Raw genomic sequence first — 12,630 nt, 5'->3', positions numbered from 1 at the left:
AACCTGAAAGGCAAGTATTCGAAACTATCCAACCATTTGTTCTCTAATTGGAAAAATTAAAAAGAAAGAAAAAAATCTTGAACATTAGCAACATAAATGTATACCCCTTTTTTTGGTTGGTGGTATATTGAACATTATAAACAGAAATGTATCCAACCATTTGTTCTCTAACTAGTGTTCTCTAATCTGGGGTAGTGCTAAAAGTGACGGGTAGTGTTGATGGACACACCAAGGCCAACCTGTTATCGGGTACCTTACAAATACAACATATGAATGTATATAAACTTTTACAACCTCCCTACATGTTCTATGTTTATATGTTTTCAACTCCTATCCAAACTTTATTGAAGGGAATCATACCCAATCGGGGTTGGTGCCACTAGATAGGGATCGTAATGAGCAAAAGAGGCAGCGGGAGAGAGAACGGTATGCAACAATGTCTGATGAAAAGGAGGGTGAAAGAAACAAGAAACCCCGTCAGAGATATAAGATGAGTAACCAAGAGAATGTTGATCTTCAAAACAATATGGCTGCCCATTCAACAGGTATGGTGGTATTGCTGAGTGTCATTTTAATTGACATACACGTTATAATTAATAACAATTACTATGTTTAAACTTGCAGATGCGAATACACATAATGAAACAGACGAAAATAGTGACTGGCTCCATAGGCAGTTAACCTATAGTAATGGCTTACAACAATTATCAGGTTACTTATTCTGCTAATAAAAGTATTTATTGGTGTGACGCCTGAAATTATCGTGTCGTCATAGTTTGCTTATCGTATGGTTCAATTTTAATTATATGGTTATATTTGTAGATGGTACGGAACCTTTCAGTTGCATTGGTGGCGCTGATGACGTGCATGACATTGATAGTGAGCAAGATATCAGTACTATTCATGAAACGAGTACACTTTTATATCCTTTGCCTGATATTCTTGTGAATCGTGCCTGTGTTTGTTTCTTACGGGTGTGCTTAGACACCGTCCTAGTGTGTGTTGATTAAGATGTCATTCCATGATATATAGGTTCCGGATATGCACCCAGTCCCATCAACTGGCTTGTCACGTGTCCAAAAGAGCGTAAGCGTGATCATGATAGAGCAAGAAAAGCTACAATATCTCTTGAAAAAAGGGCGCTACTGAATAAGAGACAACGTGAATTGTATGCACAAAAAAGGCATAAAAAAGTCTACAAAGATGCTACAAATGACTCCAAAGGAGACTTGCTAATCAATAGGTATAGCAGAACTATTGATTTCTTTATGGTAAAAAATTCCATGGTGCCATATGATACTTATTATATCAATAAAATTTTAGACGGTCATATCCCTTTAAGCATCAGAGGAAACGAGGAATCACCCCCTCCTTGTGATATTGACGACAGTTTAACTGAGATGGATATCAACACTGTTCATGAAACGGGTACGCCTTTATAGAATTGTGGCTTTGTTTTTAATTACTAAAGGAGTTTGAACACCATTGTACCTGACACTGTTGTGTAAAGTTTATTATCACACAATTTGAATTATTGTGTGTCCTTCATCGATGAGACATTGAGACCGTACTTTTTCTTATTACATTTAGGTGATGTAAATGCATCCAATTCCATTGACAATATTGTCACGTGTCTAAAAGAGCGTAAGCGTGAACTAGATAGAGCACGACGGGCTGCACTGTCTCCTGAACAAAAGACGCTAATAAACAAGAGGCAGTGCGACTTGTATGCAACACAAAATGCTGCAAGAAAACTGTAAATGACTCCACAAGAGAAGTTGAAACGAAAAGAGATCAACAAAAAATACAATACGGCGGTGAGAGAACACCGAGCTAACAATCTGCATCCGGACTCAATCGCCATGGAGAGCCCTCACTTTAACCCTCAGCTTATTTTCCCTTCTTTACCTCAATCGTCTGAAGCGTCTTCATACGATATGGAAATACCCAAATCGAGGGGCACACCTATTGACATCGCGTCGACTGTACTTCAAAATCCAGAAGTCTAGACCCCTAAATTAGCTGCGGCACTGACCATACATAGGCAGCGAGTGACCACTGGAGAGAGAAATGCCCTTCTATCCCACAATCAGGCTTTTGAAGCAAACATTGGAAGAAAGGCTAGAGGGTGTGCGGATTGAAAGTGCAATGATTCGAACAACCCAACTCAACCGAGTGTGGTTTACAACGGTAATTAGCCTTGATCACTATATATTGTTGGTACTTTCACCTTCGCTCTTCTATTCCAAAAACTCATAACTTTTCTTACTACAGGTGGTGTCACCCAGTGTAACACCCTCGGTGTTACATTGTACAGTTTTTGCTAAAACACTGCATGAGCATCATACTTATGTGTAAATGTGTGTAACGTAAAGTATAAATCAATGTACGGCACTTGAAACATTCATCCGAAACAAGAAACAAATGTTACGTTTCATGTCGCTTTATATCGTTTAGTATCCTAAGCGAATTTTTATCGAATAAAATGATGTAGAACGTGTATGCAAGCTTTAATAAAAGTTGGTAGTATGTACTTTGTAGGCGACGATGAAATATGCATGGTCAAGGACGAGGTTCGCTAGCTAGTATATCAAGAATCTCAGAAAATGGAATTCGACGCGAAACCGTCCGAAGTTTAAGTATTTTCGCGTAAGTTTGAAAACGAGTCGATGAAGCCACGTTTGGCAATTTTTGTAGAGAGATCGGCTTAAGAAGTAGCATGATGTCGTGGCATAGATTGATAGATCTACATACCCTCCGGCGTATAGAAGACTTGGTTTGGCGTTTGGATCTTTCGGTAGGGTTTTGCGATAGCTTTAAAAACCATGCACGTCACCTATTTCGAACAGAGCCTGTGCTGGCCGCAGTCACCGCTGTTGCTCGGTTTGGGGCCACTGCTGGCTCGCTCAGCGTGCGTTGCAACGCCGGCCGCGTCCTCACTGTCGCCCTGTGCAAGCACATTGCGCGCATGGTCCTGGCGCTACAGCCTCTGCTGCCTGCTGCCACGTGCTGGCGCGCTGTTCAGTCGCCGCGGCTGACGCGCTACGTTCGGGGCACCGCCCGCGCCCTGCCCTGCTCTGGCCGGATGTGCACCGGGTCCCGCGCTGCTGCTACGGGTGGACATATCTGCCTAGCACTTGCACGCACACAAGCACACTGCGCTCGAGTCCTAGCGGCTTTTCTTCCCCTTTAGCGTGTCCACTGTGGCTGCTGCTCGCGTCGCGTTGCTCGCATTGCATGTCGTCCGGCGCTGCCATCCTGATACTGCTCCTATTGACATTGGCTGTGCGCATGCGTGGGCTCATCTAGCTTGTCGCATTCTCACGCTTGCGCTCAAGGCCACGCCAAAGGCGCCAGTCACTTCGTCTGCATGGTCATCGGCCGATCGAGCCACGCCAAGCAACCAAATCGATGTGCTGCCCTTTTCTATGTATCATGCACGTGTGGTGGTCGAGTGGAAGGACGGCATCATGCCAAACCGGTCACTGGGGCGGTGGTACATGGGAAGGATGCCAATTTAGAATTCTATCGCCGCTGGCCGCCATAAGTCCATAGGAGTCGCCACTAAAATTGGCCTCAACCACTCTACCATTTTCCAATTAACCGTGCCCACTGTGAGCCCAAATAGTTAGCGTGTGAGTGAAGCCATCCCGGCTTTCGTTCAGCCTTCAGCGAAGTGAGACGGGGCATTTCCCTCGTGGTGGTCTGCCATGGCCGCCTGAGCGGGTGCACGGCCAGAGCGTCGTGGGGTGCTTCGCCATTTCAATTAGGATGTGCCTTGAGTAATAGTTGACTTGGTTATCACAATCGTGCAGTGGTTTCATCGGCGGAGCAGCGGGTCACCGAAGACGCCATCGCTGTACTCGCCGGGAACCAGCGTCACCCCGTGTTCCTGGCCAACCGTCTTGATGAGCCCTGTGCCTTTGCCCAGTCCATCCGTCACACCACTAGTGAGGTCCTCTTACTCCTAGAGTACCTGGTTAGGGCAGAAGTGCGCCGAAGCGCGTGGCCATCCCCGGTGGACGTAGGTAGGTGCCATTTTCATGTCCAACACGTTTGAAGGTAATAGCGAACCAATTAGAACTGCTACTTTGTTCAACGTAGCCTACTGGTGGTCACCGAGTAGTATTTGAGGCATTCGAATAGGTGATTTCGCTGGCGTCGGGCTACCATGGCCAGTCACCAGCACGGCGTGTGGCCACGCCTACGTGGTGTGGCATTCTGAGCATGTGTTACCTCAATCCGTTGCGCGTGGCACATGGAAGCTCATGGGGATGCTGGTGTGTGCCGGCATGGTCGGTGCTCGCTGGCATTTGGCCGGCGAGGTCACGGCTCTATTAAGTTCGGCCAGGGGTGTCGCGGCTCTGTTAAGTAAACGAAGGGGTTAAGTGCTAGAGTCAGTGAGAGGAGGGAATAGTAGAATGGACTGTGTTGTCATTTGATGGGAACCCGAGGGCTCTTTTGCATATTGTGGCACACGCGCGGGTCATTCCCGCAGTGGGTCATCGTCCGGCTAGGCCGCGCCCGTGCATGGGCCACGCTGCCCGCGTGTCGCGCCATTATGGGCCGAATCGCGCGAGTTGGGCCGCGTGTTAGAAATTGGTTTCTTCAATTTCCAGTAAAATAGAAATCCTTATCTAATTTAGTTATGAGCTGAACTTTGATAAAGTGTAGTAAATTTGGTAGATGTCCAAAAATAATAAAACCAAGTTTGTTAGGTTCGCAAAATTTTCATCTACCTGTTAGTGCAGTTAGATTACAGTTAGCCGTGCAAATGGTAGGTTCATAAATTCAAAAACTAGAGAGCTAATATTATGCAGATTAATATTTTAGGAATATTTGTAAAAAATTGGTGATAGCTATAGATATAAAAATTTTACAGTGGGCTCGCTAGGGTAGGCCCTCTTTGGCAGGGCTCCGGTGGCTCCGGCTCCCACCCCTCCGCACTTGTTGGCCGCCCATGGGCTGACAGGGGGCTACTGTTCACTAGAGCTATTTTTCTCTCTTCTCCTTTCCTCTCTCACAAATAGAGGCAGAGCCGAAGAAGCTCATTTTTTGGGCTCTGTGGCTCTGGCTCCGCCTGGCACCTATCGGCCCATGGGCGGCTGACAGGTGCAGGAGCCGGAGCCACTGGAGCCCTGCCAAAGAGGCCCTTATTATGTACTTGCTGTAAATTTCGTAGTCCTAGAATAGGATGCTAAATAGAGTAGCTATTACCCTTGTCTTATCGTATATAGCGTAAATTAGCATTAGGAGTAAGAACACCTGAACTTGCTATAATAATAATGAATGTCATATTTCAAACTTGTTATCGGTAACAATAGATGGCTTAGCACCATGGTCGATAGCACTAGCTTAGTAGCTAAATCAATGTACTTTTATTTTAAGAGTTGTTGTTGTTATATTCCTAAGTATTGCATCATCATTTCATGTAGATCATGAGCTGGTAGACTTTGTGCCCGTCGGCGAGCCGAAGTACGATGAGGTGATCGAGGAGTACGAGGAGAAGATCCTCATGCAGGAGGGAGCCTCGGAGCCTATTGGTGTTGACCTTACTGACCCATCGCCTGCCCAAGGCAAGCTTGGTGTATAACCCCTATTTTAATGAGCACTGAATATATATATGTGTGATGTGCCTTTAAGTTACAGGCATTTTATGGAAACTACATGCATAAATATATCTACCCATGAGTCCTACTTGTATAGGTCGAGTAGCTGCTATGCTCAAGATATCGGTAGCGTGAGTAACCTGTTGTTACTCGCAAGTAGGTGATAAATATGATCACTTATGATAAAAATGTGTAAAGGTAATTGGTGACCGGGTAGGGATATGGTTTGTGTATTAGTGGGTGTAAAGGGTTGTGTCCTGTGGCCAACAGGGCACCGCTCGATTACACTTTTTCCCTGTCTATGTTGATTAAAGACTGGTCGTTGCATATGACTCTAGGCAAGTCACAGATTTATTGTCCTGAGCGCATACTTGGGTATGACATAGGGAAGACTTGGTTCTCTCTTGTCGCGGATCTGGCTCTTTCTGGACCGACTGATTGAAGGTGGAGATGGTGGAGGTCCTTGCACCACACTGAGTCCGGGACGTAGGAGTGGGGGCTTGGAGTCCAAGTTTGGACGGGGACCTGGACACCCGGGACAGGAGAGTGATGGGTTAGTCTGGCTTGTGCCTGAGGTACAAGCGGGGCATGTGTTTTCAGGGCACCCAGCTGGGCACATTGATTCACGAATCGCTAGGAAATCTAGTACGGCTTGTCTACGGTTTAGCACCGTAGTAAGAACTGAAAGTTGAAAGGAGAAGAAATAGAACTGATTGCTCAACTCTTGCTTGGAAGTAGAACATGTGCTTATATAGATTGGCTAGATGATAACTTAATCCGGTTGATAATAATACATAAATAAGGACTCACTATTAGTATTGCTTTCTGCCAAAAGAAATCAACAAACCATAAAGCTTATCATATTTCTTAGAGTCGGGAAATTATTCCCACTAGTCGGATAAATCTTGAGAGTACATTGTGTACTCAGGGTTTATTTACTCCTGTTGTAGGTGATGCATGAGAAGTACCTTTGTGTGGAGGATCCTTCTGGTGGGCTCAGATGGAATCCTCGCTCCATTCGTTATTTAAAAGTAAAGTGCACCAGCGGTCCCTAAACTTGTACCGCAATATCATCCTGGTCCCTAAACTCACAAATCGACTATTTAGGTCCTCAAACTTATTCATCTGTGTTATCTCGGTCCTTAAACTTGATCAACTGTGTCATCCTGGTCTCTAAACTTGCAAATCACCCATTTAGGTCCTCAAACTTCTTCAGTTGTGTCATCCTGATCCCTAAACTTGGTTTTTAGTCTCATCTGAGTCAAGATTGTTTCGAATTTCAATATCCAAGATTGTTTGATAATTTCAAATTTCAATATCCAAGATTGTTTGACTCAGATGAGACTCAAAACCAAGTTTAGGGACCGGGATGACACAACTGAACAAGTTTGAGGACCTAAACGGTCGATTTGCAAGTTTATGGACCAGGATGACATAGCCGAATAAGTTTAGAGACCGAGATGACACAAATGAACAAGTTTGAGGACCTAAATGGTCGATTTACGAGTTTAGGGACCGGGATGACATAGCGGTACAAGTTTAGGGACCGCTGGTGCACTTTACTATTTATTTAAATTCCGTTGTTTATCATTTCGCACTCTAACATTTAGTATTATAATAATGTACTTTTTAAGAAACTCTGATGTATGAAATAGAGAAGTATTGTAACTCGTTTTCATTATTGGATCCTTGGGAAAAATGTGGATCTTTTGGGTTCTCCCTTGGGGTGTGCTCGACGGATACTGCCCGCTGTAGCTTGCTTTCGAGGTGCTTATTGTCTAATGGAAGACGAGTGCCTCCATAATTGTGCTATTTTGGGCGGTTCTGCCACAGTTGGTACCAGAGCCAATAATGGTCACGAGTTTCATCATTTTTGTTTCAAAACTAAAAATTTGACCAACAAAAGCTTTGCAAAAAGTAGGATGAGATTAAGTTAAGTTAAATAAGTTAAGCCTTAGCAATATGGTCTATCTAGGATAGCGGCACTGGTTTTATCTTAATGATTTTCTGCAGGTACACTGACTTACATTGCGTAAGAAATCGCTTAGTATATGGAAAGTGAGTGTGCGATGTGCTGAAAAGTTTTACGAATGCTGCTATATTCTGGCTTGAGTGAACATATAGGCCGAAGCATGCATCATAATAATAGCATCTTCCTCAAATTGGAATACCCTTCACGTATAATCAAGTTAGTAAATTGATAGGCCTAACTAAAGGAATGTTGTAATAATTGTGCTATCATTTCTCTAATCCCTTCATTCTAATCAGGAGGGTGTTCTAATGGATGGTTCATATCTCTTATAGATCAATCTAAGGTCTAGACACGAGAGCACCAGTGTAGGGGCGGCTCACGGTCTTGGCGAGGGCCACAACGAGAGTGGTTGGGCCCATGAGCCTAATAGGGAGAGCCATGGGGCTCCACTTCTGACTCCTCCTCTGCCACTGCCGCCTCCGATGACCCACACTAAGATGATGGTGGAGCTGTTAGCTACTTGCTGAAAGTCAGCTCGTGCCATGGACATAATGGCACAAGCTGTCGTGGGCCTCGCCCGCGAAGGTCATGGGGGCAACGATGGGAACGGGGGTGGTGCTCGCCATCTTGAGGGACTGTCCTCTTACCAGGACTTCCTCAAGACTCACCCACCCACTTTCACCTCGTCGAATGAGCCCTTAGATGTAGAGCACTAGCTTCACATTCTAGAGCAGAAGTTTCTGCTGCTCGACGTGGCCGACGAGCAGAAGGTGCGCTTTGTAGTGCAACAACTTTTGGGGTCTGCAAGTGCATGGTGGGATACCTTCCATGCCATGGAGTAGCCTGATCTACCGGCAACCTAGTAGGAGTTCACCACCATAGTTTGAGAGTTCTTTATCCCTGCTGGTGTCATTAATTGGAAGGTGACTGAGTTCCTAGAGCTACGCCAGGAAAATATGACAGTGATGGACTATGTGAATAAGTTCAATCACTTAGCCTAGTATGCTGGCATTCATGTGGACACCGACGACAAGAAGAAGGACTGCTTCTTTCGTGGTCTCTCTTCCATCCTTCAGGAGAAGCTGTACATGGCAAACTATTAGACCTTCGGGGCGCTGATGAACGCCGCCATCGCCATGGAGGGTTTTCAGTGAGAGTCTCAGGTAAAGTGGAAGAGGAAGCGGGTGGCAGCTGGATCTTCTAGTCACCCTCACACTCAGAAGGTATAGGTTGTTCGATAGGGGCCCTATCAGTCATCAGGCGGGCCTTCATTTCGGTAGCCCTAGCAGACTTCTCAAACTTCCTCCACATAGTACCATGCACCCCTACAGCATGTGCAGCCCTAGCAGCCTTAGGGACAGCAGGTCCCACCTCATCTAGGGTTTGGGAACAAGCCAGGTGCTTGCTTCAAGTGTGGGAAAGATGGCCACTATGCCCAAGCTTGTCCCCAAAACCAGCCAGCTCAGTCCGCTCAACCATCAGTGAACTACAGGCTTGTCAAAAGGACTATAATCAAGAAGAAAGTGCCTAGCAGATCCATACTGTGGGTTCGCAAATGTTCATACTTGAAGATCCATACTGTGGGTTCGCAAATGTTCATTAATACCCATACAGATATAGTAAGTTTTGTATTAGCCACCCACACTTACCGCCTATAGTCCATGGTCATGCCCAGGTAAGGCATTGATGTTATTCTTGGAATGAACTAGTTGGGGTGTATGGGGTAGTTTTGGATTTGAAGAGAAGAAGTGTGGAGTTACGGCTTTCTTCTTCTAAGGATAGGATGTCTCTTATTGTACCCTCAGATCTAGTCTTGCCTGTTGCTGCCCATGTTGAAGCCTCTCCTGATCTTACATTCATTGCGGTAGTATGTGAGTTCCTAGATATTTTCCCTGAAGATCTTCCTGGGTTGCCACTAGACAGAGAGGTAGAGTTCTCCATTGAGCAAGAGCCTGGTACTGCCCCTATCTTTAGACACCTGTACCGCATGGCTCCAAGGGAACTAGCAGAAATGAAGAAGCAGCTAGAAGAGTTGATGGACAGAAGTTTCATCCGTCCTAGTTCTTCACCATGGGGTTGCTCGGCTATTTTCGTGAAGAAGAAGGATGGTACTCTATGGATGCGTGTGGATTACCGCCCTCTTAATACGGTAACAGTTAAGAACAAGTATCCTTTGCCTCGCATAGATACTTTGTTCGACCAATTAGCTAGTGCTAAGGTGTTCTCGAAGATTGACCTCCGATCAGGCTATCATCAGATCAAAATTAGGCCACATGATATACCAAAGATGACTTTTTCTACTAGGTGTGGGTTGTATGAGTACCTAGTGATGTCCTTTGGTCTCACAAATGCTCCTGCCTTCTTCATGTACCTGATGAATTTAGTTTTCATGCCAGAGCTGGATAAGTTTGTGGTAGTTTTTATTGATGACATCCTGATCTATTCTAGGAATGATGAAGAGCATGTTCGACATCTTCGGATAGTACTGACTCAACTAAGAGAGCACAAGTTGTATGCTAAATTTAGCAAGTGCGAATTTTGGTTAGATCGAGTGTAGTTTTTGGGGCATGTGTTGACACCTGAAGGCATTTCTGTAGATCCCAGCAAGGTGCAAGATATATTGGATTGGAAGTCTCCCAAGTCTATGCATCAGATTTGTTAGTTCCTTGGTCTGGCTAGATACTATCGGTGTTTCATTCCTGATTACTCCAAGATAGCCCAGCCAATGACCAAGCTGCTCCAAAAAGAAGCCAAGTTTGACTAGAGTCCAGCCTGTGAAGAAGCTTTCCAAGCTCTAAAGACTTTTCTGACCACTGCTCCTATGTTGACCCAACTAGATATTGATAGACCCTTTGATATATATTGTGATGCCTCGAAGACGGGGTTGTGGTGTGTGCTTATGCAAGATGGGCGTGTGATAGCTTATGCTTCGCACCAACTAAAGAAGCACGAGGTGAATTACCCCACTCATGACTTAGAGCTAGCTGCTGTTGTCCACACTCTAAAGATTTGGAGGCACTATCTGTTGGGCAACAAAGTGCATATCTTTACAGATCACAAGAGCCTCAAGTATATTTTTACTCAGTCTGAGCTAAACATGAGGCAAAGGAGATGGTTAGAATTGATAAAGGATTATAACTTGGAAGTCTATTATCACCTAGGAAAGGCCAATGTTGTAGCTGATGCTTTGAGCCAAAAGTCACATTAGGTTGAGGAAGCACCTTTGTCTCTCAACCATACAGAGGTATTGGCTCACATTGCATTGACCTCAGAATTGCTGGAGCAGATTATTCAGGAGCAAAAGGAAGACCTCGAAGAGATTCCACACATCAGGAAGTTGATGGCTGAAGGGCGTGGCCCTCACTTTAGTGTTGATGAACATGGAGTAGTGAGATATAAGGATAGATTGGTGGTTCCATCCAATGAAGAGCAGAAAAGAAAGATTTTGAATGAAGCTCACCATTCAAAATTGTCTATTCATCCTAGCAGCAACAAGATGTATCATGATCTGCGCCACTTGTATTGGTGGTCTAACATGAAGCAGGACATCACCCAGCATGTCATGGAGTGCGACACTTGTGGTAGGGTTAAAGTAGATCATATGCATACCCCAGGATATTTGCAGCCATTGCCCATTCCTATTTGGAAATGGGAGGATATTTCTATGGATTTCATTATGGGTTTACCCTGCACATCCATGGGCTTTTATTCTATTTGGGTCCTTATGGACTGTCTCACCAAGTCTGCCCATTTTGTCCTGGTGGACACTAGATATATAGCCAAGAAGTATGTTGAGATATATTTTGATCAGATTGTGACCCTTCATGGAGTTCCCCTTACTATCATCTCTGATAGGGGGTCAATCCTTGTCTCTCATTTCTGGGAGCAACTATGTCATAGAACCGACCAATTTATAAGAGTACAAGTACAATGGTAGCCCGCAAGCGGTCGCACTGTCATACTTGAACCCATATAAACCCGGTAGTCTATCGAGTACCACGACGGGTCTCGATAAACGATTTACAACAACCAAGATCGTACATGATTCAACATACATGCCACATATTACATAAAGTTCACCGATACATTGCATCATCAAAGTATGAATAAAAGTTATTACAAACCGAGTTTGATAGATAAAGCGGAAGCAATTAAGTTTGAAAATAAAGTTTCCAACATAGTTTGATACAGTGCCAAGTAGGATCATGGTCCACAAAAGCAAAGATAGGGATTAATAAAGAAGCTTGCCCAAGGCTTACTCCTCATCCATGGTAGGATAGAAGCAACTCTTGCAATAACCATGATACACAGTGCCATCTGCAACAATGAGAAATAAAACCCTGAGTACGAGAAGGTACTCAGCTAGACTTACCCGTCATAAACCAGAAATAAAATGACTCCAAGGGTTATGCAAGGCTATATAAGTGGAGATAGCTTGACAACATTTTGCATAAAGGCAATTGACTTAGTTGTACAATTAGGATTTCTTTATCAATTAATTATAACTATCCATCTCTAGATTAGCAACCATCCTATGTCAAACATGTGGTATATCAATTTAAAAGTATACAATAGTAACCATAGCAGGTATTGTACTTCCATATTCATTCGAACCATCATGTTCCATAACACAGTTACTACGATGTTGGGACTAGCCAAGTTTCTCACTATCCGGGAGAGACAATGATTCGAATCGATTTCAACCAGCTAGGAATTTATTCCTAACACAAACCTAGGCATACCGCGCGAAGGTAGCCTTAGGTCACCTTTGGTACAACTCAGGTCCACATTTCGTGGGTCCGTACCGCACCGCACAATCGGGGACACCAGATGCCAGGACGTTCAGGCCTAGCCTACCCTTGGGCTCAGTTTGATCGCCCCCCATAAGGAGCGCACAACAGAACGGGTCTCGGCTTGAGTTGAGCTACTTGGCTTCATAGTTGGAATGAGTTATCCGGCCAGCTAAGTGAGAGGTATGCGTTCAATCTTGTCAGAAGCGCCAACAACGGTACGATCCTTAATCGACATAGATGGGGATAGATCCACACC

The 12,630-nt window shown here is 44.7% G+C and overlaps 1 long non-coding RNA gene across 1 annotated transcript; it reads left to right on the top strand.

Moving 5' to 3' along the window:
• Window positions 1-351: 351 nt before the first annotated feature.
• Window positions 352-914, top strand: LOC136506058 (uncharacterized). Its single transcript, XR_010771395.1, has 3 exons — window positions 352-545; window positions 625-711; window positions 823-914. It is a non-coding gene; the product is annotated as an uncharacterized lncRNA (long non-coding RNA).
• The last annotated feature ends 11,716 nt before the right edge of the window (window positions 915-12,630 follow it).

Source organism: Miscanthus floridulus, chromosome 1 (assembly GCF_019320115.1).
Source record: "Miscanthus floridulus cultivar M001 chromosome 1, ASM1932011v1, whole genome shotgun sequence".
NCBI lineage: Eukaryota > Viridiplantae > Streptophyta > Magnoliopsida > Poales > Poaceae > Miscanthus > Miscanthus floridulus.
Note: the sequence above shows the minus strand (reverse complement) of the source record. Positions and strands in the feature narration are given on the sequence as shown.